Genomic DNA, 27,786 nt, shown 5'->3' with positions numbered 1-27,786 from the left:
AGAGGCACATGTCTCTCACTTTAAATCAAAAGCTAGAAATGACCTAAACTTAGTGAGGAAGGCATGATGAAAGCCGAGATAGGCCAAAAGTTGCCGAACAGTTAGCCAAGTTGTGAATGCAACGGAAAAGTTCTTGAAGGAAATTAAAGGTGCTACTCCAGGGAACACACCAATGATAAGAAAGCAAAACAATCCTATTGCTGATATGAATAAAGTTTTGGTGGTCTGGATAGAAGATCAAACCAGCCACAACATTCTCTTAATGCAAGGCCGGATCCAGAGCCAGACCCCAACTCTCTTCGATTCTAAGAAGGCTGAAGGCGACACTAATGACTCTTTCCTAAAATAGGAACACTGGTAGGAAATGAGAGAAGCAATTAATTCTAGCAGGAGTTGTTTCAAGGGATTTAAAGGAAGAAGCCATTTCAGTAAATAAAAGTGCAAGGTAATGCAGCAAGTGCTGATGTAGAAGCTGCAGCAGGGTATCCAGAAGACCTACCTAAGTCAAGTCATGAAGGGGGCTCCACTATATGAGATTTTCAATGTAGACAAAGCATCCTTCTATTGGATGAAGATGCCATCTAAGACTTTCACTGCTAGAGATACCTGGCTTCAAATACTGGGCTTCAAAGCTTCAAAGGACAGGAGGACTCTCTAGGAGCTGATCCAGCTGGTGACTTTAAGCTGAAGCCAATGCGCACTTACTATTTTTTTTTTTAAATATGTTTTTTAGTGTTTACTTATTTATTTTGAGAGAGAGAGAAAGAAAGAGAGAGAGTGCACAAGTGGAGAAGAGGCAGAGAGAGAGGGAGAGAGACAGAATCCCAAGTAGGCTCAGCACTGTCAGCACAGAGCCAAACGTGGGGCTTGAGCTCATGAACCATGAGATCATGACCTGAGCTGAAATCAAGAGTCAGATACTTCACTGATGAGCCGCCCAGGCACCCTGCTCACTTATCATTCTGAAAGCCCTAGGCCTCTTAAGAATTTTGCTAAACCCACTCTGCTTGTGCTCTAGAAATGGAACCACAAAGCGTGGATTACAGCACATCTGTTCATAACATAATTTACTGAATATTTTAAGCCCACTGTTGAGAATTCCTGCTCAGAAAAAAGATTCTTTTCAAAATATTACTACTCACTGACATTGAGTTACTACTCACTCCACCCAAGAGCCCGGAAGATGTAGAACAAGATTAATGTTGTTTCATGCCTAACACAACACATAAAGATATAGATATATGGTTCCTCTGGTGGACCTGGGCAAAGTCCATTAAAAACCTTCTGGAAAGGATTCACCATTCTAGATGACATTAAGAACATTCATGATTCGTGGTCAAATTGTCAACATGATTTGGAGTTTGGAAGAAGTTGATTCCCACCCTCGTGGATGGCTTGGAGGGGCTCAGGACTTCAGTGAGAGAAGTAACAGCAGGTGTGGTAGAAATAGCAAGAGAACTAGGATGGGAAGTGGAGCCTGAACATGTGAGTGAATGGCTGTAATCATGATAAAACTTTCACGGATGAGGAATTGTTTATGAATGAGCATAGACGGTGGTTTCTTGAGATGAAATCTACTCCTGGTGAAGATGCTGTGAAGACTTGAAATGACAGCAAAGGATTGAGAATATGCCATCAACTTACATGATAAAGGAGTGTCAGGATTTGAGAGGATTGATTCCAACATTAAAAGAAGTTCTACTGTGGGTAAAATGCTTGCAAACAGCCTCATATGCTGCAGAAAAATCATTCATGAAAAGAAGATTCAATCAATATGTCAAACTTCATTGTTGTCTTGTTTTAAGAAATTGCCTCCACAGCTATCACCCTGATCGGTGAGCAGCAGGCAACATCAAAGCAAAACCCCCCACCAGCAAAAAAATTACAACTCACTAAGAGCTCTGATGACGTAGCATCTTTTAGCAATAAGGTGTATTTATTTTTTTAAATGCTTGTTTTTCAGAGAGAGAGAGAGAGAGAGAGAGAGAAAGAGAGAAAGCGTGGAGGAGGGGCAGAGAGAGAGAGGAACAGAGGATACCAAGAAGGCTCCACGCTACCAGCAGAGGGCCGATGTTGGGTTTGAACTCATAAACCAGCAAGATCATGACCTGAGCCGAAGTTGGACGCTCAACCAACTGAACCACCCAGGCGCCCTGACAATAAAGTATATTTAAATAAAGGCATTTGTACCGTTTGTTTTTTAGATATAATGCTATCACACACTTAGCAGAATATTAGTAGAGTGTAAACAGAACTTTTACATGCACTGGGAAACCAACAAAATTCATTTGACTTGCTTTATTGTGGTATTTGCTTTACTGCTGTCGCCTGGAACTAAACCCGCAATATCTTTAACCTATGTATAAAGAAATGTTTATGAATTTTTATAGGGGATTATCTGGTTCTTTAATTCTGAGTCAAAAGGATACATAAAAGCACTTGTTTCCGATATTTTCCTTGTGTGTTCGTGCGTGTGTGTGTGTGTGTGTGTGTGTGTGTGTGTGTAAAAGAGAGAGAGACACTAAGACAATGAAACAGAGGCAAAATGATAATATTCAACAAACTTAGATGCATTAAGTAGTTGTACTTTGTTGTGGTTAAACACGGTACTCTGTACCCAAGCCTGGACTCTACATCTTGAATAAGCTGTCAAGGTTTTCCAAAGAACATGTGCTTCACTCTGTTTTCAGGTATTCAAAAGTTATTTTCCTTTCATTGTCCATCACACATTTATCAAAATCAGGGTGTTTTTTGAGGTTTTCATTGACTTGAATCTTTAGCTGAGTTTTGTTAATAAGTATGTTTCACTGCACTAATGACTCTCTCGTATTATAGACTCAGAAGACAAGTACCTTAGCAGGGGCTGAGAGAAGCAATGAGTTTATCCCAGTTCCATTCAGAGAGGACCCCTTTAAACCAGAAAGTAGAGGAAAAAAGACAGTCTCTTTAGCAAATGGTGCTGGGAGAACTGGACAGCAACATACAGAAGAATGAAACTAGATCACTTACACCATACACAAAAATAAACGTCAAAATGGATGAAAGACCTAAACGTGAGACAGGAAACCATCAAAAACCTAGAGGAAAGAGCAGGCAACAACCTCTTTGACCTCAGCCACAGCAATTCCTTGCTCAACACATCTCCAAAGGCAAGGGAACTAAAAGCAAAACTGAACTACTGGGACCTCATCAAGATTAAAAACTTCTGCACTGCAAAGGAAACAATCAACAAAACTAAAAGGCAACCGACAGAATGAGAAAAGATATTTGCAAATGACCTATTGGATAAAGGGTTAGTATCCAAAATCTATAAAGAACTTACCAAACTCAACACCCGAAAAACAAATAATCCAGTGAAGAAATGGGCAGAAGACATGAATACATACTTTTCCAAAGAAGACATCCAGATGGCCAACAGACACATGAAAAGATATTCAATGTCACTTATCATCAAGGAAATACAAATCAAAGCCACACTGAGATACCACCTCATGCTGGTCAGAGTGGCTAAAATGAACAACTCAGGAAACTACAGATGCTGGTGAGGATGTGGAGAAATGGGAACCCTCTTGCACTGCTGGTGGGAATGCAAACTGGTGCAGCCACTCTGGAAAACAGTGTGGAGGTTCCTCAAAAAGTTAAAAATAGAACTACCCCTATGACCCGGCAATAGCACTATGAGGAATTTATCCAAGGGATACAGGAGTGCTGATGCATAGGGGCACGTGTACCCCAATGTTTATAGCAGCACTTTCAACAATAGCTAAACTATGGAAAGAGCCTAAATGTCCATCATCAACTGATGAATGGATAAAGAAGATGTGATTTATATATATACGATGGAATACTACTTGGCAATGAGAAAGAATGAAACATGCCATTTGCAGCAATATGGATGGAACTGGAAGGTATTATGCTGAGTGAAATAAGTCAGTCAGAGAAGGACAGATATATGTTTTCACTCATATGTGGATCTTGAGAAACTTAACAGAAGACCATGGGGGAAGGGAAGGGGAAAAAATAGTTACAAACAGAGAGGGAGGGAGGCAAACCACAAGGGACTCTTAAATACAGAGAAGAAACTGAGGGTGGATGGGGGTAGGGGAGAGGGGAAAACGGGTGATGGCCATTGAGGAGGGCACTTGTTGGGATGAGCACTGGTGTTGTATGTAAGCCAATGTGACAATAAATTATATTTAAAAAAATAAACCAGCAAGTAGAGAGATGACTCTATGCTAGTATTTCTCAGGCCTCCATATCACATTCACCCAGGGGCACTTGCCCAAAATGTATTCTTTCTAAAGCAGAATCTCTGGGTCCAGAATCCTGGAATATGCATTTTAAACAAGCTCCCATGTGATTCTGGTGCAAGCTATAGCTTATAAACCTCTGTTCTATACTATAAGAAGGGGTTGGCACCCCATCTACATTTATTCCTGCAAAAGGGGTCTGTGTGTGCTAAGGGAAAAGGAGATGTGGCTACCTGTGATCCATCAAAGGCCATCCTCTCTCTCATCCTGCAAGACCACTTTGGGGGCAGGAGTGCAGCTGAACTCATCTGGAGGAGTTTTTTAGTGAGTCTGAACTTCCTACTAGCAGAGAGAACTGCCAGAACTCTGTTGGCTAGACTCTTCAAAATCAAGTAGCCTAAGATAGGGAGGAGACCTATCTCAAAGGACTTGAAGTTAGCTCCTTAATTATCAGTTAATGCTTTACAAAGGATTAGTTAACAGCATTCTGAGAGTAAGGACAGGAGACAGAGAAGGCACCTGAGGACAGAAAGGGACATTAAATAGGGAGGTAGCAGGTGGCCAGGCAGCATCTCTTCTGTCACTCAGTCATCTTAGCTGCCAAGGGGCCCCATTTCACCTGGGCTAAAAGAGCATCTGTGCAGATGTGGGGAATGGTTTGCTGCTTGCTTTTTGGCATAACAACCTGGGTTGTTGGGAAGGAGGACCCGCTGGACAAGCGGGACCTCAGTAGCGGGGCTGTGCCAGAGTCATCTCAAGGGCAGGGGTGACAGGTTTTAATCTAGCAGGTAATCTGAGAAATATCCTGCCTGACCCAAAGCCAAATCTTGTTAAAGAAGAGATTCTCAACCACTCTGGAGAGAATACCAAACCTCTGGGTTTTCTAATTCAAATATGGAGCCCCTGTTTTTTGAAACAATAGTTTCTGTCTAATTGCGAACAAGATGGTGTCTCCGAGCAGTTGACAGTCCAAGGAAAGGGCATGACTCGAGGTGAGAGCATGGATTCTGGAGCCACACTGCCTGGGAGTGAATCCTGGCTCTGCCACTTCCTACCTGTGTGAACTGGTGGGAACTATTTCACCTCTCTGTGCCTCAGTTTCATCATCTATAAAAGGGGGATTCAAGCAGTGCTTTCGACATAAGGACTAAGTGGGGTAAGGCCTACAAAGCACTTAGAACTCAGCAAGTCCCTTATGCATATTTGCTATTTTTTTTTCCTTAGTCTCTCTGCCTAGGGTTGCCTCACAACAAATACCAAAAGATGGGTCTCAGAGCTGACGGGGGAAAAGAATCCTTGTGTCATCGGTACGGCTGATGTTCTTTCAAGATCAACAGTGGCTCTTTTGATTTCATTACAGTCTTCCCTCCTCCCCCAAACCCTGCGGAGGGCACTGCTGGGCCACGGTCCAGGCATCTTCTGTCGGGGCAGCAGGTTCTCAGGTCCCCTCTGAAGAGCCTTTTAAGGGAAAAGGACGTAGGCTGGCAGAAGAACAAACCCCTATTTTGTGTAGTTCAGCTACCAGGGCAAATATAATGCCCTCCAAATTATTTACTGGTAAAGCTTCCCAGGGCGAGACTGAAAATAAAATTCTGTTAGAAATCCACTCTAGGGTATGAAATAGAATTATCTCCACCAGGATTAAATCACACTTCCTGAGTCTGACAGAGCATTTCCAGGGAGAGTGAGTGCCATGTAGCCTTTCAAGCCACATTGTCATTCCTGACTCCTGCCCCCACTGACTGTCAGCCCATTCAGCCTCTCCTGCCAGCTCCTTGCGGCTTGAGTCTTTGAAACAAGGAGCTGGGTCCAAAGACAAAACCGGGGTACTTTTGGTTGGGGGAAATGTTGGCAAGGGGAATTCTGGAGAAGAGCTGGAGCAAGGCACTCACTCACACACCTGACAGACGCGAAGTTTAAATTTGATGTGAATTATAATCAAGTGTGTTAAAACCCACGTTGCAGTTCTAATAGCTTACCACCAGCCAATCACTCTGGGCTTCTCAACCTGTTATGACTTTATTAAGAAATTTCTTCACGAATTCAACAGTTATGGCCTGAGCAGAATGGGAAGCACAGTGTAATGATTACAGTATGGATGCTGCAGTTTCAGACTATTTTGGTTTGAATCCTATCTCAGCCATTTAGTAGTCATCAAACTTTGGGCAAGTCAATTTTTTTCCTTATGCCCCTATTTTCTTAGCCACAGAATGGGGCTAAAAACAAAACAAAACAAAACAAAAACGGCAGGTAACTAACTCATAGGGTCGTTCTAAGGATTAAGTGAATTAACATGTATATGGAATTGGAATGATGCCTGGCATTTTTCTTGGCACAGGGGCCTGGGAAGATGAGTGAACCACCAGGGAGCCTACAATCCATAAACACCGTACTGTATTCAGCTCCTATCATGTACTTTGCACAAAATGGGTGCACAGAAAAAGTCTTTGAGGGGTGGGGCGCCTGGGTGGCTCAGTTGGTAAAGTCCTACTCTTGGTTTCGGCTCAGGTCATGATTTCATGGTTTGTGGGATCAAGCCCTGCATCGGGCTCTGTGCCGACAGCACGGAGCCTGCTTGGGATTCTGTCTCTATCCCCCCCCCTCACTTGCTCACGTATGCGCACGTGACATATTTCTCTCTGTGTCAAAATAAATAAATAAACATTAAAAAAAGTCTCAGGGGGAGCTGGCAGAAATTGCTGATTCACTATTGAATCTCTAGTGGTGCTGGGCAGTTTAGCATCACAAAATACCTCAAACAACAACAACAACAACAACAACAACAACAATGCTTTGTACACTGCTTCTATAAATAAGAACAAAAGCTTTGTAACATGTCATTAGTTAAAAACTATCCACTCCAATACTGAGTGTCTTTAAAAACTATGAAATGAACAGAAAAGTTTTAGTCTTTCAACAGAGGAAATAGTTTTTCACTGCCTTATATAATCACTTCTAAAATTTAAAGCATATGTTCACCACTGATATGCCAATAATGCTCTGCTATGAGGGACCAGAGCACTATGTTCAATCAAGAAAATCCTTTAGACAATATATAGATATAAAAGGGTGAGAAGAACATCATGGACTGTTCTAAAGCCATAAAATCATTCCCCTCTCCTTCCCCTTCCACTTTGCAAGAGTATTCACTGATCTTTTCTTATTCACAGTTTTTAGATCTTTGTTTTTAAAATCTAAGAGTTCTTGTAGCATCCTATAAAAACAGACTACAAGGAGAGAGCCTCTCGAGGGACTGAATTCTTTCTAACCCAGGCAATTTAAGGCAAAAGAAGAATCCAATTAAAAAAACCCCAGAGATAAAGATACAGTCCACAATACAAATAACATCTAGCAACGTATCTAATGAAGTACTTTTTCTAGATCTGTGTTTGGAAAAAAAAACAAAACAAAACTGGGTAGACATAATTATGCAAGAGTGAGGAGAGTTTATAACATCCTCACATTCTCGAAAGCATGTGGCCCCCAAATGTCCCTAACAGAGTGACTTCTTTTTCTGCCTTCCTTTCTCCTCTTCTCTCTTTTGCAGTCAGTGCAGGCAATCACTGTGTTATGCCAGACCCTGCAGCTCTGGCTGGGCAGGGGGTTCCTTCTCCAGCTCCCTCCTGGGGGAGTGGTCCACCCCTTTTATTGGCCAACTCCATCTTTCTTTTGGCTCCAACTGTCTTCCTAGGCTGGATTCCCCATTTTAACCCTCTAATCCTGCTGGGAAAGGGCCTCTGGCAGGACTACCATTTGAAATCCTGTAATTTTAAAAAACAGTCTTTTTATCTGATACAACTCTCTTTCCCCCTCTCACCCAAACCCTGCCAATTCTGTTCCTAAACCCTCTTCAATGTGGCCCTGCCCTTGATCTCCACTACCTGAGGTGAGCCTCTCACCTGACTCACTCAGAGCCTCCCACCTGTTTTCCCGGGCTCGCTTCCTCCTGCTCCTCCACTCCACTCTCCAAGTGCTGCTGCATGACTTCTTCCTAAAATACAAACCTGATCGTGTTGTCAGTTATTGTCAACAGACTCCTGCTTTATGTTCCTGCTGAACATAAAGTCCAAATGCCCTGAAAGATCTTTCCCAAAACTCCTTAGCTTCATCATTGTGGTTTCAAGGCTCACCTCAATTATTTTCTATGGTAAAAGAGAAACACACGAGTATCATTGAAGTTAATATAACAACAATAAATGTGAGGAATCAAGACATATATTTCACAAATAATAATACCTGTTTGTGACTACATATTGTACTTTAGTGACCCTTCAGGTACAACCGGTTTTGTAGTTCTAAAGTAGACTTAATTGTTCTAAATGCTTTCTTTGTCCAAATTAATGAGTTTTTCTAAAACACATAAGCCAGGATTAGAAAAGATTTGGCCAGTATGCGTATTGGAAATCAAAACTTTAGGACCGGTATTCCCACTTCCTATTTTTTTTTTTTTTTAACGGGGATGAGGAGGGGAGAAATGACCAAATTAGGGCTCAGAAAGAGAAGAGAGAGAGGGCAACAAAGACGTATCAGATTCCTGAATGACCATTTGTACTTCAGGCTGGTCCTGACCAAAGCAGGACAGTTTACAGGGACTCATATTCTTTGTAAATAGTATCTCATGTCATTCTAGTCCCCACAGCCACAGTAAGAGATAGGTATGATTGTCTGTATTCTACAGGTGAAGAAACATAGCAGCAATATTAATTTTGCTTACTATGGCAATCACTGATTAAGTGTAATGCTTACAATTAAGAGGGAAAACTCACCCCTCCTGTTTCCCTGGATGGGAGAGTAAAGTGCCTTTTTCTCAGCCTTCTCACTCAACCCTTCCCTGGGGAGGAGGACTGCCAGGCTTGCCTGAGCAGTGAGTTTAGGAGAACAGATTAAGAATGCTCAGCCCTGCCAAGCCCATGGGCCTTTCCACTCTCTTCCCGCTAGCCCTTCTTCCACACCCACCCTTTACACTGGCTTGTGTGCTGGGTAGAGAAGAGAGGCAGGCCTGCAGTCTAATTCAGGGGAGAAGATTAGTAAACCTAGGGTGGCTGCACATCAAAGCCACACCCTCCAATCTGGCTTTCATCACTCGATAAAGCTAATATTTTCCTCTCTAGGTCTTATTTCTCAATTGGTTATGAACATAAAAGGGGAAGACAGAGGGCTATTAACTGGCTCCCTAAAAACTAAACAAGGCACATCATAGGTGCTCAATAAGTATCTGTTAAATGAATGAATGAATTTGCCCAAAGCCACAAAGCTAATAAGCAAAAGAACAGAAACTTCAATCTATGTCTGACAGAAAAGCCCATGGTTCCTTAAAATTCCACTTTAGTGCTTCTCGTCGAATGTTCTATTTCCACGTTCCAATTCATGCTTCTGCATGGCGGCCAGGAAACTGGAAGCCCTGGCATCCGCTGCCATAAAAACACATGTATGCCTAACAATTTGGCGGGTAATCCATTCGTCTACAAGAATGGTTACGGGTGGGTTCAGCATGTCTGCTTGTTCTCAGCTGTATCGTGGGCCACTGCTGAGGGAGCCCTGTAGGTACATGAGATGGACCCAGAAGACACGGAGAAGCAGAGCAGTGTGTGGAACAGACAGGGACGGGAGAGACAGGCAGCCGGGCAAGAAGCAGCAAGTGCAAAAAAGGGGCAGGGCAAGGAACTGGGGACCAAGAGAGAACGAAGGCCCAACAGGGCTCTGGGGGTTTGCGGGAACGGGGAGGAGGCAGGCGAAGGAAGAAGGATCATGAAAATCCCAGCAGAACAAAAGGCCACAGACACAGGAGATAAAACTATGTCCAAACAAAGAACACGAAGGGGAGATGGATACAAGAACAGGAGTAAATCACAGGCTATGAAAATAGCCACAAACTGATTTTCCATTTCATGTCAAGATGATGAAAAGTGAGAGCTAATCTGTGTGCCAGTAGCCTTCAGGAACTAAGAAATAAAACACCCAGGTTGAAAATAGTTTGGGGAGCCAGAAGATGACAAGATTCCTCCTGCAGGCAAAAGTGAAATTAATGACAGCATCCCCTACCCCTTTCCCCTACCTTCCCGTCTCCCTCCAGTCACAAAAGAGTGGGGAGCTGTCTGGCTGGCAACCATGTATGATCTCAGCGGGGACCCTGTTCAGGCTGAGCTAATATAGTTGCTTTTTAAGAGTATCTGGTAGAATTCAGGATTGTGTGTTCACAAACACCATATAAAAACAGGGTCGTCTTTGCCTTCCAAGCAGTTTTTTTTGCTCCGTTTAAAGGCCGGGCTGAGTCTTTTTTTCCCCTGGCTGGAGTGGCACACAAAGAATTCTCTGACACGCTGCACCCACTGCAGATGAAAGCGCTTAAGTGTGAGTGAAAGCAACAATGTTTAGAGTGACATTTACTAGCTGCAAACAGTGAAATCAGAGAGCTTCAGTTCTCGGAGATTAAATGTCAGGCTTTAAACATTTAGCAGAGTATTAGCTATGGAAGTTTTTAAAATTTAGGATTTAGCTTTAGACTGCAAGCAGGACTTGAGACAGAGAAAAGAAAGTCTTCTTAAAGCAAGGAAACAATTGAGCCATAAGCTGAATACGACTATGTATTTTTAACTGAAGGTGAGACAGCCGCAGGGCAGTTACTGAGTTCAGCTCACCAAACCAGTGGTGCTGGCTGTTCTTTACTGTTCCAGATTAGTATGAGGAAGTGGACGTTCCCTGCACTTCACATTTCGGAAGACATAAGCCAAAGGTCTAAAACACGGGAGTTTGTAGGCATATAGTTTTTCCACAGCAGATATGGACTTTACAAGCCCAGGAGTTTTCACATTACTGTTTCAGAATGAATGCTTTTTAATGCATCTAAAGAGGTTAGGAAAATAGATCACTTAAAAATATTTTTTTCCAAGGTTAACTTTATTGATGACAAAATTGGCTATAACTGCCAAATAGAACATCTGCTTTTGTGACTAATAAAATCTCAAATTCGACAATAGTAGCAATTCTTTCTTTCTTTCATTCAAAATGGCTGATAAGCAATTTCTCTACAATGCTTATTTTGGGGTGCTGGGCAGACACAAAGCCCATGATAATGGTTAACATTTCAAGCTTTATTTTAAACACTTTATAAGTGTTACATTATCCCCATTTTACAGATAAGAAAACTGGGGCTTCAAGAGATTAACGACTTTGCCCAAGACCACAGGACTGCTAAATCAGGTGGCATTCAAACTCTAGCCACTGTCTCCCAAGCCTGAGCACTTAGCTTCTGCCCCAGGAACTCTCAGTCTGGCAGAGACCACAGGCATGTGGACAAATAAAGTTTAATGCAAGAAAGCCACAACAAGATACGAACAGAGACACAGATTCTGTCTCAGGTCTGAGAGCTGAGGAGACATTGAAGGCAGGTCTTGACAGAGGACGTAGAGTTTTTCTAGGTGAAAAAGGTAACGTTGTTTCAGGCATAGGAAGCTACGCTCCCAAAGCATGGAGGGCTTGGCATGTGTGTGGAGGCTCCAGAGTTCACCGTGTATTTGACGGGGCAAGTATGGGAATGGGAAACAAGGAGATTACAAGAGGCCGAGTGGAGACATAGAGGGAGGCTGGAGTGGGGGAAATAGAGGCCACCAGAGTTAGGAAGGGCAGAAGCAAAATGATCTGGCAACTGGCTGGATGTGCACAGGGAGGGAGAGGAATCTATAGTGGCTAGCGTTTTAGACTGCTGCAAAGACTGACAACGATGGAGGTAAGACAGGTTGGGAGTGGGGGTAGAGAAGAGGAAGAGGACACTTCAGTTTTAGAAAAGCTGAGTTACAGACACTTGAGGGATACCTGGGTATCTGCTCTACTGCAACTTTACAAACACTGAGTGCCTTTTGTACCAAGTACTAAGGAGGCCACAAGAGAACAAAACTGGGTCTTGCCTTCCCGGAGTTTACGTACCATGTGGTCTTATTCTTAATGGTGGCAATGTGTTGGGCAACTAATGGGATAATTTCTGGTTGTGATCGTGACCTGGGGGTGGTGGTGGTGGTGGTGATACTATTTGTGCTTAGCAGACAAGTGCCACAGATACAGACATTCTGTGATATTTGGGACAAATATCTGGGATATTTGTTTAATAAAACAAAGCACTATCTTATATCCCACTGGATGTCTATATAGGTGATAAGTATTTGAGCTCATACCCTAATCGTCTTTCACATAGAAGGACAAAAAAAATTTTTTTTGCAAGTTTCATATACACATTGAATTTTCCCAACTAGAAGTACCATGAGAATTGAGCAAAGACTATACATTGCTTTGTTTCCCAAGAGCTAGCTGTTCACTATTTAAGAAAATTACATCAAGAATTGGAGGAGTTGAAAAAGTTCTGGAGATGGAGAGCGGTGACAGTTGCACAATAACATGCATGTACTTAATTCCACAGAATTGTCTACTTGAAAATGGTTAAAATGGTCAATTTTATGTTATATATATTTTAAAAGAAAAAAGTTACAAGTTAAGAAAGAGAAAAAAGATAATTACACGGCAGGCAGCAAACCCACTGTTTTCGAGCTACCGTATGATACATTGCATCGGTCTGCACTGCAGCTGCCCTAATCATGCAGATTCCACATTCTCATCTACCTCCTTGACTGCATCTCCTGGTGTGGTCATGCCTGGAGATACTATAAAACATGTAATGTGATGACAAATTGCTTGCTTTTTATTTCTCCTTTTTATTACAGCTAGGGCATTACATTGCATTTTTGGAATTCTGTGATACAGGAGAGGGTTATATTAACTATGAATTTCAGTTCAGCATAGGAAGGGGCATGTTACGGAATATGTGTTAGGTAAAGGATACATTATGTCGAAAGGTTGAGAACCCTATTGAGAGACAGACATAGGTAAGTGCAACTAAAACACAAGGCAACCACGGAAATACCTCAGAGAGGAAAAAGTATAAAGGGAGAACAAGGGAAAGAGATGTTATTGGCCATGGGGGATCTGGAAAGATCTGTGGAGTAAGGAAAATGTGAGCAGGCACTGACTGATGTCCTCTGTTAGAAGAACTACACAGATGTGGGGCTTGGGACCTGATGCCTCCAATGATGACCATTCCTTTTGGCATGACTTTGATTTTTATCAAGTTCTTTTTGATGTTCTTCCTGTTTCTCCCCTGCAGTGGCCCTTGTTCTGGGAAGTTCTAGTAGGTAGAGAATGATAAATCTCTAGCCCACGTAGTATCTTTTCCAGAATCTAAAAACTGTGGTCTCTTTAATAGTCTCTGGTTAATCTCTTCTTCAAGCTAATCTCCTTACTTCCTCCAACTGTTTCTCTTATAACTTGGTTTCATATTCCCTCGCCATCTGGGTCATTTTCCTCTGAACATGTTCCCATTTGTCAGCGGCCCTTTAAAAGTGTGGTACCTAGCATTAAATGTGATTTCCAGAGCTGAAATATGGAACTGTATTTCCTAATATCCCAAAAAGGGGGAAGTGTTATCGCTCCACACAGTGAGATCAGGATGGAGAAGGGAGCAGGGGAGGACCTATCTTAATCATCACTGTACTGTCAATATTGAAAACTTTTTCTTTTTTGTTTAAGCAAGTTAAATCTGAATTTTTTTAAAAAAAATTTATTTAGTTTTGAGAGGCAGAGAGAGACACAGCATAAGTGGGGAAGGGGCAGAAAGAGAGGGAGACAAGGAATCTGAAGCAGGCTCCAGGCTCTGAGCTGTCAACACAGAGCCCGACGCGGGGCTCGAACTCACAAACTGTGAGATCATGACCTGAGCTGAAGTTGGACGCTTAACTGACTGAGCCACCCAGGTGCCCCTAAACCTGCAACTACAGTTCTGATTTCTGTGTCTTTTATTCATAGTTTTTGTTTTGAGGATTAAATGAAAATGTGGGTCTTATTAAAAGACACTAACAATTATTTTTTTTTTAATGCTTATTTATTTTGAGAGGGAGGGAGGGAGAGTCCGAGTGTGCATGCGCAGGGGAGCGGCAGAGAGAGAGGGAGAGAGAGAATCCCAAGCAGGTTCTGTGATGTCAGTGCTGAGCCTAACACAGGGCTCGATCCCACAAACCATGAGATCATGACCTGAGCCAACATCAAGTCACGTGCCTAACCAACTGAGCCACCCAGGTGCCCCAACACTAACAATTATTTTTATTTGCTGATAGCATGTGCATACAGCCATTGTATAGTAATTTCTTATCTGAAGACTTAACAGATTGGGCCCTGCCCACGTCCCAAGTCAATCTACCCAAGACTGGCAGGTACACCACCTTTTCTAGGGGGTTGGTCCATAAAGTGGAGTTAGTATTTCTGCCTTAAGGATGGATCTGATGTGTGTGTGGAACGCCCCTGAATTCCTGTGTGTCCAGTGAACCTCTGCTTGAGCCCCACCATATGGATAATTTCACCTAGGCTCCTGATTTTTTCATCTCATTTTGGTCTGAGACTGAAACCCTGCAGTAACCTCACTGGCTCCTGACAACAGGCTGTCCCCTGGGGCTGAAACAGTCCCGGTTCATCTCCCCATTCTGATGCTACAGACACTTGAACCACAGTGACACCATCCAGTGGTCTGAAACTTTGGAAGCCACAGAGAACCTCTACAAAGACATCACTGAGGCATAAATACTAGCTTGCTATGCACCATGAATTCAATGCCCTCGAATGACTGACCAAGGAATAGGGGACAGATTAGCCTCAGAAGTCTAAGCACTCTATGTCACTTCTACTGGCCACCCAAGTTCCAACATGCTTTTGCAGCTGAACAAGACCAGCTTGAAGGTAAACCAGGAGAGCAGGGATATCTGTCTGTTAGCTGATGTATCCCACCCCCTTAGAACAGTGCTTAGCACGTAACAGATGCTTAGATATGGCAGACATCTATCTTTGTTTTGCCCAGCATTCCTTTTTTTGAGGACTGCTTTTTCCCTACTCCACATTATTCTGATGGGGCTCCCAATCACAAGACTGAACAAGCTAGGAAATCATGTCATAAATCTGGAGTTCACTAATCTCCATGTCCCTAGTCCCTAGATTCTCTGCAGTTAAGCAGATATCTGCACTCCTTACTTCTGGAGAATCTGAGTCATGATGTCAAGAGGGCTGATGAATGTAGGTGGGTACATTCTGCAAGTACATCATTCAGAGACTAAACTTTATATGAATGTTCATCATGAAACCCAAGCCAACAAGGTAATACCAATACCAGAATTTATCTTATTCACATTCAAATAAATTGGAGATAAAACGTTTTCAAAGTTCTGATAGATGGAATACAGTTTTTATAATGTCAGCTTTACTGTTTCCTCAGAAAAAATTTTAATCTGTGAAATATGAAAAAAATAGATATTGGATTAAAATAATCCAACAAATTGGGGGGGGGGACAGGAAAAGTTATGGTTTGCTTAAGGCTTGTTAAAAACTGTGGTAAAAATATATAACCTAAAATTTACCCTCTTACCCATTTTTAAGTGCACAGTTCATTGGTGTTAAGTATATTTACAATGCTGTGCAACTATCACCACTAACTACCTCCAGAACTTTTTTATCATACCAAACGAAAACTCTGTCAAAAATTCACCTTTCCGCCGCTCTTCCCAGCTCCAGGTAACTGCTATTCTTTCTGTCTCTATGAATTTGCCTATTCTAGGCAAATTAACTAGAATTATGACTGCATTACATTAGAATTATAAGTTATACAATATTTTCTCCTTTTGTCTGGCTTATGTCATTTAGCACACATTTTCAAGGTTTATTGACATTGTGGCATGTATTAGAATTTCATTCCTCTTTAGGGCTAAATAATACTCCATTATTTGTATATACCACATTTTATTATCCACTTATCTGTTGACAGACACTTGGGTTGTTTTCATCTTTTGGCTATTGTGCTATGAACACTGGGGTACAAGTATCTGGTTGAGTCCCTGCTTTCAATGATCTTGGGTATACCTAGAAGTGAAATTGGGTGGATCATGCAGTAATTCTATGCTTAACATTTTGAGGAACCTGTATAAAGCTTTTCAAAATGACTTATGAAGTAAAAATTTATTAACTTAGGAACTATATAAGCAATAAGTTATTCTTCACCTAATAATTCACGTATAATTACTGGAGACAGAAAGAGTGCTGTATTAAATAGAACAGAAGATGCATCATTTCCTTGTAGTAAAGGAGGGAACAGGAATTTCCAAGTAGCTACAAGTCCCCACAAAAGTAAGAAGTCACAATAACTGCAACTTGCTAAAATGTAAACACCAGGATCTTTACACACATGAAATATAGTCTTAATAAAACTTAAAACTTTTTTCCTAAATTGTGTAAGAATAAATCCCAGGATGTGATCACACAACTGGTCTCTTTTGTATGCAAAATAATCGATCAGTACCTATCTAAAGTGCAAAGGTTATGAAAGATAATGAAAGACTGAAGAAAGCAGGGAACTAAGGAGCTCTGATATTGGATCTGGAACAGAAAAAGGACAATGGTGAAAAAACTAGTAAAATCCAAATAAAGACTGTTAGCTAACAGTACTGTATACCAGTGTTAATATCGTCATTGTGATAACTATACTATGGTTACATAAGGTGCTAACCCTAGTGGAAGCTGGATGAATGATATATAGGAATTCTCTACCATTTCTGCAACTTTTGTGTGCATTTTAAGTGATTCCAAAATAAACGCTAAAAATAATTATAATCTCTGGACTTCAGTGGGCACCTGCAATTGTTAAGCCAAATAATCAGAAATAGCAATAATAAATTTGAAGTTGTAAGTCTCTTCCTTGAAAAGAGGCTTCAACATTCATGAAGAGGAGAAAAGACAGTAATTTTATAGTTAGTGCCTCCCATAACCAATTTTCTCTTGCACCCTATTGCCATCTTGGCCTTACATTTCTTCCTTCTAGATCCATCCTCCCAACCCTTTTAACTCAGACTTTATAGAAGAAGGCTCTCCCAACATTTATATCTTCTTTAAAAAATTTTTTTTAACGTTTATTTATTATTGAGAGACAGAGAGAGACAGGGCATAAGCATGGGGGGGGCAGAGAGAGAGGAGGAGACACAGAATCCGAAACAGGCTCCAGGCTCTGAGCTGTCGGCACAGAGCCCGATGCGGGGCTCAAACCCACAAACCGCAAGATCATGACCTGAGCCGAAGTCAGATGCTTAACTGACTGAGCCACCCAGGCACCCCGAACATTTATATCTTCTTAACCATCCCTTTCAACTGTTGCCAAATCAATGTTTACAGTCCAGATTGTTCTCTGAGCTTTTACAGTACACCCACTGGCCTACTGGACATCCCCACTTCCAAAGGCCGCTGAAATTCAGCATGTATCTAAAGCTAATCCTTCATTTCACTCACTTACCCAAGTCAGAAATGTAGGACTCAGCTTAGACTTGTCCTCAATCCTCCCCATCCCTACTCCTATGAGCAGACAGACCATCCTACCATGGTCTATACTGTAGTATGACATTCAATATCTTCCATTCGCTAAAGTATAAAGTTGAAATCCAGCCATCTTTATCATTGATAGACACAGTGAATTTGTACCCAAAAAAGCCAAAAGAGATTGTAGAAAGCAGTACTTATAAACTCAGAACATTTTCAATGTTGAAAACACATTTTTTTTTTTCTTGAAGGAGAAAGTACTTGCTTTGAAAGCACATATGCCAGAATTGGAATGATACAGAGATTAGCATGGCCCTTGTGTAAGGGTGACATGCAAATTTATGAAGTACACTTTTTTTTTTTAATAAAAGAGAGAGCGAGCGCAAGTGATAGAGAGAGAGAGAGAGAGAGAGAGAGAGAGAGAGAGAGAGAGAGAGACTCTTAAGCAGGCTCCACGCTCAGAGCAGAGCCCAATGTGGGGCTCGATCCCATGACCCTGAGATCATGATCTGAGCCGAAATCAAGAGTTGGACACTTAACTGAGACACCCAGATGTCCCTGAAGTATACCATATTTTAAAGAAATTATACCAATTTTCCACAATCTCTGTCAGAGGACAGAAATAGAAGGAATACTTCCTAACTTATTCTAGGACACCATAATTACCCTAATACTAAAACCAGACTACAACATTACAGGAAAAGAAAACTACAGACCAGTATCTCTCATGAAGATAGATGCAAAAATCCTCAATAAAAATATTAGCAAATCAAATCCAACAATGTCTAAAAATAATCATATACCATAATCGAGTGGGATTTATCCCATGTATGTAAGGTGGTTTCAACATTCGAAAATCAACTGATGTAATGTATCACATCAACAGGCTAAAGAAGAAATATCACATGATAATATCAATAGATGGAGAAAAAGCATTTGACAAAATCCAATACCCATTTGTGATAAAAGCTCTTAGTCAAGTAGGAAGAGATGAAAACTTCCTCAACTTGATAAAGAATATTTCTAGAAAACCTACAGCTAACATACTTAATGGTGAGAAGCTTTCCCACTAAGATTAGGAACAAAGCAGGGATGTCCCCTTTCATCACTCTATTTCAACATTGTACTAGAAGTCCTAGCCAACGTAATAAGATAAAGAAATAAAAGATGTACTGATTAAGAAGGAAGGAATAAAATTGTCTTTGTTTGTAGATGGCATGATCATCTATGTAGAATATCTGAAAGAACTGACCAAAAAATTCCCAGAGTAAGTGATTATAGCAAGGTTATAGAATGTAAGGTTAATACATAAAAAGTTAATCACTTTCCTACTAAACACTGACTTTAGAAGTTAAAAACATATTACCATTTACATTAGCACCCTAAACAATGAAATACTTAGGTAAAAATCTAACAAAATATGTTCAGATCTGTCTATATGAAGAAAACTATGAAACTCAGATGAAAAAAATCAAAGAACTAAATAAATAGAGAGATACTCTACATTTGTGCATAGGAAAACTCAATATTGTCAAGATGTCAGTTCTTCTCAATTTGATCTACAGATTCAAAGTAATCCCACTCAAAATCTCAGCAAGTTATCTTATGGATTTCAACAAACTGATTTTAAAGTTTGAATAGAGAGGCAAAAGACAGAGACTAGCCAACACAACACTGAAGAAGAACAAAGTTGGAGGACTAACACTATTCAACTGCAAGACTAACTATAAAGCTACACAATCAAGACAGTGTGGTATTGGTGAAAGAAGAGCTACATAGATTAAAAGAATAGAACAGAGAGGGGTGCCTGGGTGGCTCAGTCAGTTGGGCAGCCAACTTCAGCTCAGGTCATGATCTCATGGTTCGTGGGTTCGAGCTCCACGTTGGGCTCTGTGCTGACAGCTCAGAGCCTGGAGCCTGCTTCGGATTCTGTGTCTCCCTCTCTCTGACCCTCCCCCGCTAACGCTCTGTGTGTGTGTGTCTCTCTCTCTAAAAAATAAATAAACATAAAAAAAAAAAAAGAATAGAACAGAGAGCCAGAATACGATTAATTGACATTTGACAAAAGAGCAAAGGCAACACAATGGAGCAAAGACAGCCTTTTCAACAACTGGATATCCACGTGCAAAAAAGAACTTCGACACAGACCCTACACCTTTCACAAAAACTAACTCAAAATGTATTACAGACCTAAATGTAAAATGCAAAACTATGAAATTCCTAGAAGATAACATAGGAGAAAATCTAATGACCTTGTTTTCAGAGATAACACCAAAGGCATGATCCATGAGAAAAATAATTGATATGCTGGCCTTCAATAAAATAAAAAATTTCTCTCCTTCAAAAGACATTGTCAAGAGAATGAAAGAACAAGCCACAGACTGGGAGAAAATATTTATAAAGATGCGTCTAGTAAAGGACTGGTACCCAAAATATACCAAAAAAAAAAAAAAAGTTTTAAAACCTAACAGTAAGAAAATGAGCAACCCAATTAAGAAATGGACCAAAGATCTTAACAGGTACTTCATCAAAGAAGATAGACAGATGGCAAACCAGCATATGACAAGATGCTCCACATCATATGTCATTATGGAAATGCAAACTAAAACAACAAAATACCCATAAGAATGGGTACACACCCATAAGAAGTATAAATAAGCAGAGCACAAAAGATGTTTAAGGCAGTAAAACTATCTTGTATGAAATTGCAATGCTAAATACATGCCATTATACATTTGTCAACACCTACAGAATATACAACACCAAGAGTGAAAGATAGTGTTAACTATGGACTGTGGGTGATAATGATGTGCCAGTGTAGGTTCATCGGTTGTAATAAATGTACCACTCTGGTGCGGGATGCTGACAATGGAAGAGGCTATGCGTATACAGTGGCAGAGGGCATATGGGAAATTTCTGTGCCTCCTGCGGAATTTTGCTGTAAACTTAAAATTGCTCTAAAAAATAAATTTAAAAAGTGAGAGAAATAAACGAGTATACTAACACTTCTATTAGCCATGTGTTTATCTATTTGTGTATTATGGATTAGAAAATACCACAAGGATGAGTTAGTTCTTTTTGCTATTCCTAAGTTCTACAAAGAAAAGAAATTTATTGTTGACTGGAAGGCAAAAAAAAAATATCAGAATATCATTCCACATTTAGTGAAAGGTTGTACAAATTTGGAAGATAGAATTCCAATTCCAACCAGGCCTAGCAGAAATAAAAACAAGCAAAGTTCCTCATTGTATAAACAATGAAATTGAATAAAGTCAGAGGAATTGTTCTGACCATATATTTAGAATACTTTGTGCTGATCTGGCCACACTATGATCAGAAAGCTACCTCAGAAAAGAATGAGGGATGGTGGGGGCATCTGAATTAGCCTAGAAACCTAAATACCCTAATTACTTCCATATAAAACAGGATTAAGATTCTTTACCATTCCTTATTATTGAATTCACAAACTAAATTTGACTATTGCTTCAGTCGTCACTTTTAATGAATCAAAGTGATAGAAAGTAAAAATAATGAAAACATTTAACCAAACTTCATTTAATTATTGTTTTATCATATGAACTTTCATGTAAACATGATTTAGATCTTTTGGTGAATGTCACTGTAATCCCAAATCTCTAGTTTAGGGAATTAATAACATCCAACTCAATCAGAAGTGGAGTTGGAACTAAACTTTTATGAACTATCTTACAGTCATTTTCTCTTATTAGAGTAAGCTACCATGTTGTTGTAGTAGAGCTCAGTAAGGTTTTGCTGCTCATTAAGTTAATAATTAGTTCTCCATATTGGTTACTAAGACATACAAATGCCAGATATGGTGGTCCCCAAGGGTGTGTTAGCAGAGTTAGGGAAAGTTCTGAGGTACCTCTAACCAGACAATATTCTACAAGTTAGTCACATACCACATCTTCACATACTGGCTTCCCCTCTTGAGAACATCTATGCTTCAGAGCCAACTGGGCCTGTTCCAAATAGCCCTGCTTTGGTGGACTTTCCTAGTACATCATTTTAGAATCAAGAATCAAAGACTCTTAAAGCTGGGAGGAAACTTATTTATTTATTTTTTTTAACGTTTACTTATTTTTGAGACAGAGAGACAGAGCATGAACGGGGTAGGGTCAGAGAGAGAGGGAGACACAGAATCTGAAACAGGCTCCAGGCTCTGAGCAGTCAGCACAGAGCCCGACGCGGGGCTCGAACTCACGGACCGCGAGATCATGACCTGAGCTGAAGCCGCTTAACCGACTGAGCCACCCAGGCGCCCCATGCTGGGAGGAAACTTAAAGATCAAAAATGATATCACAGGAAAAAGTATAATCTGGTAAGATGCTGTTCAACCCTTTCTTGTGTCTACCCTGTTGATTAAACAAGAAAACAAAACAAAACAAAACAATCCAGAAGAATCTTCCCCTTTTATTACAGATATCAGGGTTGCTTTATGTGTAAATATAGAATTGTCTCATTTTTCCAGTGCAGGATCAAAAGCAGCCTGTATCGGAACTTGACCAAAACCTATTGTTTATTCACAATTTATCCTAACCCTTCATTTCTTCTGATGGAAGTAATTTTCCTGTGCTTTATAATAAAAACACAGCAACCAGAACCTGGATGTTTACAGTGTTTTGCCAACAACTAAAGCAAACAATACCCCAAATCTGAACTGGCTATGTAGACAAAAGAAATCAAATAATTACTTCAGAGTTCCAAAATCAATTTATTGGTCTAATGAGGGCTAGACTCCAACTTGGACACTCAACTGTTTTCAGGTCCCTAGTGAGATAAATGTTTTAGCATGTATTTTTAGCCAGGAGTTATTTTTATTTTAATAGCACTGCTTTTAAATAACTTTTCCTTAAAAAAAACCCCCAAAACCCAAAAACCAAATAAAAGACCCTCCAGCATTTCTAACTTTATGATTCTCTAATTGAATTATGCGATTCAATTATGAAGCAATGGTTAGTTTACTTTACCCAACTTTTATCTTTTTGTGTTTAGAATCATTCTCAGAAATCCAAATTGGCTGATTACTGAACAAGTTCTAATTACTCCCCAAAGTCCAGGGAGCCTGGACTTTTAGGATTGTTCACTGTTTGGCTGGGAAACAGGCTTCTTCTTGTAGTGCCCGATCTGCTATGGATTTAAAAACTGTCTTAAATGGCTATTTGTTCTAGTTCTTTGAAGTACATTTGCTGCTCCTGCCTTCTGGAACTATTCTAACAGACATGCTGAAGCCTCATGCCATATTCTTCACTATGTAGTTTGTGCAGTCGGGAAAAATGGGATAATGGCTCATAAACCCGCTCTCACCTCCAAAAGAGGGCTTGGGATTTAAAACACCTCCGAATAATCGCAATGATGTTTCTGTCTAGAACCCTGACGAAGTCAGCCAGTTCAGTCCCTAGTCCGCATGATCCCTCCTTCCTAGCCTTGCTCTTGGGGCCATGCCTGCCTCCTACATTCTATACCCCTCTGAGTATAAATGCCCTCCATGTCTCGTTGTCATCTCGGTCATCCACAGTGCCCAGCTCACAGCAGTTATTTGATGAAAAATAGTAACACATTTGTGAATAATTTATTTGCAAATAATTATAACCTGCTGTAAATAATAGCAAGCTTATAAAATAGTAATTCAGAAATAAAGAACTTCAAAGGATAGACGTTCAGATTATAATCAGTAAAATCTTGCTCTGATACCTAGGTCTTAACAATGGCATCAGAAAGCAATTCTACATCAGGGTGCCTGGGCTCAGTTGTTTAAGTGTCCAAGTCTTAATGTTGGCTCAGGTCGTGATCTCATAGTTTGTGAGACTGAGCCCTCACAGAGCAGAACCTGCTTGGAATTCTCTCTCTCACACTCTCTCAAAAATAAATAAATAAGCATTAAAAAAAAAAAAAGAAAAAAGAAAAAGAAAACAAGTCTACATTGATAGTTGCAGGTCCTTTTCAAAAATAAAAAATAATTCAATGAATAACATTTTCCTTAAGAATCAAGCAGCATTTTGGCAGAATGGCAATAAAGGAAGACCTGAGTTCCTAAGGCTTGGTTATGTTTCCTAACCCTTTTCAATATGAAGAGAGCTCAGCCATTTTAAACTTGCCGTGGCACTCTGAGGAGAGGTGAGGTCCAAGATCCCATGCTTTTTGGTAAGTAGGAGGACACGGCACACCTGGCTAGTGGGGACGGAGAGAGTCCCAGTAATAAAGATGTCCCAGGAAGCAGTGGATCACAATTCACTTCTCAGTGGAATCAAGAGGGACAAAAGGGGGGTAGTAGAAGCGGAGATATTTAGCTGACCGACCAAGAAGGAAGACAGTGCTTTGGTGGGAGCTGAGATCAGGAGTGGCTAATTTCTATCACAGTGTGTTCCAGTTCCCTCCATGTGAGTTATTAATGAAAGACCTCTCTAAGCACCTGACACATCACTAAACTCCGTAGGGGATAACGACAAACCCAGAAGACTTAGTTTTTGAACCTTGAAGTGCTCACAATCTAATCTAGGGAAGGAGAAAATTAACGGAGGTTAAGATGACTAGAAAACAATTACATGCTAACTTATAAGTTCAAGAGGAGTTCACAGAAGGGACAGATCTGGATAGAATGACAGCATAAGGCAAAGCTCAGAAGAAGCTTCCAGAAATGAGGGAATGAATTATGTAACTGAGAATCGGTCATGTTGATGAGCTCCTCCTTGATTCAGAAAGATGTCCTTGAATGGTGGCCCAGCAGAAGAAAGCTGAGATTCACTGGTAAATCCTGACAGACTGCTTTTGGAAGGGCTGGAGACTGTGATGAAAATACAACAAGAGAGCCAAAAAAGAAAGAACAGAGAAGCAAATAATCCTTGGTTGTTTTCATGCCTGAAGGGGCTCACTGTGGCATGAAAATCAACATGAAAACAGTTAGGCATACCACATCATCCAAGCTGGGCACTGTGCAGACATTCCTTGGCTTAAGTTAAAAAAAAAAAAAAAATTAACTCCTTGTTAGCCTCTCGGTTTTTGGAAGAAAACATTTAACCTAGTGACCAAGGGGGCGGAGGAGGACCTAGGAATTATCACGGAGGACCCTTATGTACATACTAGTTTTGTTCACATAAGACTGTGAAGTAGGTGTTATGGTCCCTGTTGTAAAGATGAAGAAAAGGAAGTTTATGGACATTAAACAGGTCACTTAAGCTTGCCTAAATATCAGAATGGCAGACCTAGATTCTGAACCCCAGTATGTGTGTTGCCCAAGCCCATTTCCTCTTTTCCATGTAAAGAATATATATACTTGGTTACCCTTAGAGAGGAGAGAAATCTGTGTTTCATTTGTAGTGTAGCCTAGAGCTGAACCTGGAGCTGGGAGTGAGAAGAACTGGTTTTTCTTATTCATGCTTTGCTATTAGTCCTAAAACTCTGGACAAGGCATCCCCCCCTCTTAACTCTATTATCTAAGCTTTAAAAAGAGAGTGTGAGATTAAATCATTGCTAAGGTATTATCTGTATAAGTTAATGATTCTATGTGTACAAGTATCCCCACCAGGGAATAACTTACTGTGACTATTCTAACAAAAAGAAGAAGGGAAATATGAAGAAACACATTGATCTTTGTATCTAGAAATCCACCAAGATAATAATAATAAGCAATCTTACAAGTATTAACTCTTCTGTCACAGGCTCTAGGACTCTAAAGAGGAAGGGTTCAGGGACAGCAGATTTGTCTTGATACTATGCATAATAAGCCTACTGCCCTCACTAACATGACCTGCATCTAGTCCTTCATGATGTGTATGAGACCTACCAGTCACCCCTTTATACTGCTACCACCCTTTATGGTCCTCAAGACAGAGTGTGAAGGCTAGAAAGCAACACGGTCCACTCAGGGAGCCCACACATAAGTGAAATAGAGGTAAGAGACCACACAGACCACATATCCTGCATGGGGAAGTCACTAGTGAGCTCTGGCTAATTTTTGCACTGCGGTCACATGCCCTTCCAATTTTTCAAAAAGAGCCAGAAATGTGCGTTTTGTGCAATGTGAAATACGCTGATCAACTACATGGTCCAACTACTGACCAACTATATGAATAAGACAAAACATGTCTGTATCTGTATGTGGCCCAAAGAGCATCAGTCTGCTTTAGAATTAGCTGATAAAAAAGAAGAGTCAGGAGGCCTGAGGAGTGCTTACCTTAGAAATGAAAAAAAAAGAGCTTACTGAAGTAGACGAAGAATAGGCACTGGGAAAAACCTTATCCAATTCACATCTGGATGAAGTCCATCAGTGACCCATAAGCTGTTACACATCTATCTCATAATGCTTCGAGTTTTTGTCAACACCTATCTGCTTCCTACAGCCAACAGCAACAGAACCTTTCAAACAAAGGTGAGTGCGCTGGGTTCAGGGACAGAAAAAAGGGACAGAACTGTTAAAAATTAAAACTAAGTTCTAATTCTCAATAGACCTGAGGTAACAGTATAATTTCTGTAGCAGAAACTGATCAAGGCAGCTGACCAAGATTGGAGGTTAACAGGCTAAACCCCAGGGTCTTTGTAAAGAAAGTAAGGTAGGAGAGGATGTCAAGGGGAAGATGAAAACTGGGGCTTCAACGTGGATCCCTCTGGGAGGTCAGAGGTGTGAATGAGAGAGAGGCAGAAAGAAAGAATGGTCAAAGCATGAAAAGAGACACAAGAGAGAAGGCTATTGGATAGGCAAGATGGCAGGCGCATAACCAAGCTTTTGAATGCATGTATGTGAGTGACAGGTGTTCCTTGAATAAACCGTGAGGAACCCCAGAAAAAATCTAAGAGTTAAGTCACCATCACAATTTCAAGAACACATTTTGGGCTTCCACTCTATCTATGACACTATGAGGTCCAGTACGTTCAAGGAGCATGAAGTCATTCCAGCAGGAGGTGAGGAGTTAGCAGTTTTGAGTGGTAGGCAATCACCTTCTCAGCAGAGAGAGTGGCCTGTTTAAAAGCAAGTGGATCTGACATTTGTGCTTCTTCGACTGTGGCCTTTTATCATTCCCATTTGATAGGGAGGAGAAACTAAGCTCAGAGAGGCCAGATGATTAGTTTCAAGTCACACACCTAATTATCGACAAAGCTGATAGTAAAACCCAAACCTCCTGATTCCCAGTATGGCACTTTTTCTCCCGTACCACAACTAAGATATAGCACATGGATGCAAACCAGAGCAAACAATACTATGGAAATTTAAAGAAAAAATGTGAAGCAAATACTCAGGGGGAATTTTTCATGAAGACTGTAAAATAAAAAGGGGGAATTCTCCTATGACCCGAAGATTGGAAGTGTGCCACACAGAAGCCTCACCCAGTTCCCAGAGAGAGAAGGGAAATCCACACCTCCACAGACTCCCAGCCCCCACCCTGCCCCACTTCTGGCCTCCTTTGGCAGTGAACAGTGAGGAACTTTTTTCTCCCCATGTGACTGCACACAGGTGAATCACAGCTCCTTGAAAAGCTGAAACAGGACAGTTGGCTTAGGAATAATAAAAACAGCAACAGATCAAGTCCCTTGAGCTTCGGGTGCTGCCTCCACTAACAAGACTTATCTGCAAAATCCGGTATCGTGTAAGCAAATCTTTAGAAAAACAGCATCTGGAGCTTTGAAGATGTGGACACAATTGATCTGAGCATGTGACACCTGTCTTTAGAGAAAAGCAATTATTTAGCCCATAAGAGCAAATGTGCTTTCACAAACTGTCAGCTATAAACACTTGTAAAAAATTGCTTTGTGAAAGATCTGTATAAATGGCTTAAAGGTGAGATCAGGAAGACCGAGAATGCAAAACGGTATTCTGGTAACAAATGGAATTTGCTGCCCTTTGCAACTCTACAGCTGATCCTGCCACAGATTTCATTCTTTATGATAGAATATGGAATTTGTGACATCATGACATACGAAACTTATAAACCTAGTATTCACACTTCTCAAAAGGAATGATCCACATGTTCTTCCTATAATTCAAAGGTCTTCTCAGCAAGGAACTTCTTGCTGTTTGTTAAGTTTATTAATTTGTTTTGAGAGAGAGAGAAAGAAAGTGCAAGCAGGGAAGGGACAGAGAGAAGGAGAGACAGAATCCCAAGTAGGCCCTGCACTGACAGTGCCCAATGTGGGGCTC

The 27,786-nt window shown here is 40.7% G+C and overlaps 1 protein-coding gene and 1 non-coding gene across 2 annotated transcripts in view; one reads left to right on the top strand and one right to left on the bottom strand.

Annotated features, from left to right (window-relative positions):
• ALG14 (ALG14 UDP-N-acetylglucosaminyltransferase subunit) overlaps positions 1–27,786 on the bottom strand; it is a 101,815-nt gene that overhangs the window by 14,995 nt on the left and 59,034 nt on the right. The gene's annotated exons all lie outside the window — the stretch shown is intronic.
• On the top strand, positions 17,894–17,997 carry LOC125913785 (U6 spliceosomal RNA). The gene has a single exon (XR_007455084.1). It is a non-coding gene; the product is annotated as a U6 spliceosomal RNA (small nuclear RNA).

The sequence above is a fragment of the Panthera uncia genome (genome assembly GCF_023721935.1).
Source record: "Panthera uncia isolate 11264 chromosome C1 unlocalized genomic scaffold, Puncia_PCG_1.0 HiC_scaffold_4, whole genome shotgun sequence".
In the NCBI taxonomy this organism is placed as follows: Eukaryota; Metazoa; Chordata; class Mammalia; order Carnivora; family Felidae; genus Panthera; species Panthera uncia.
The sequence above is the reverse complement of the archived record's forward strand: the minus strand, read 5'-3'. Positions and strand labels throughout refer to the sequence as shown.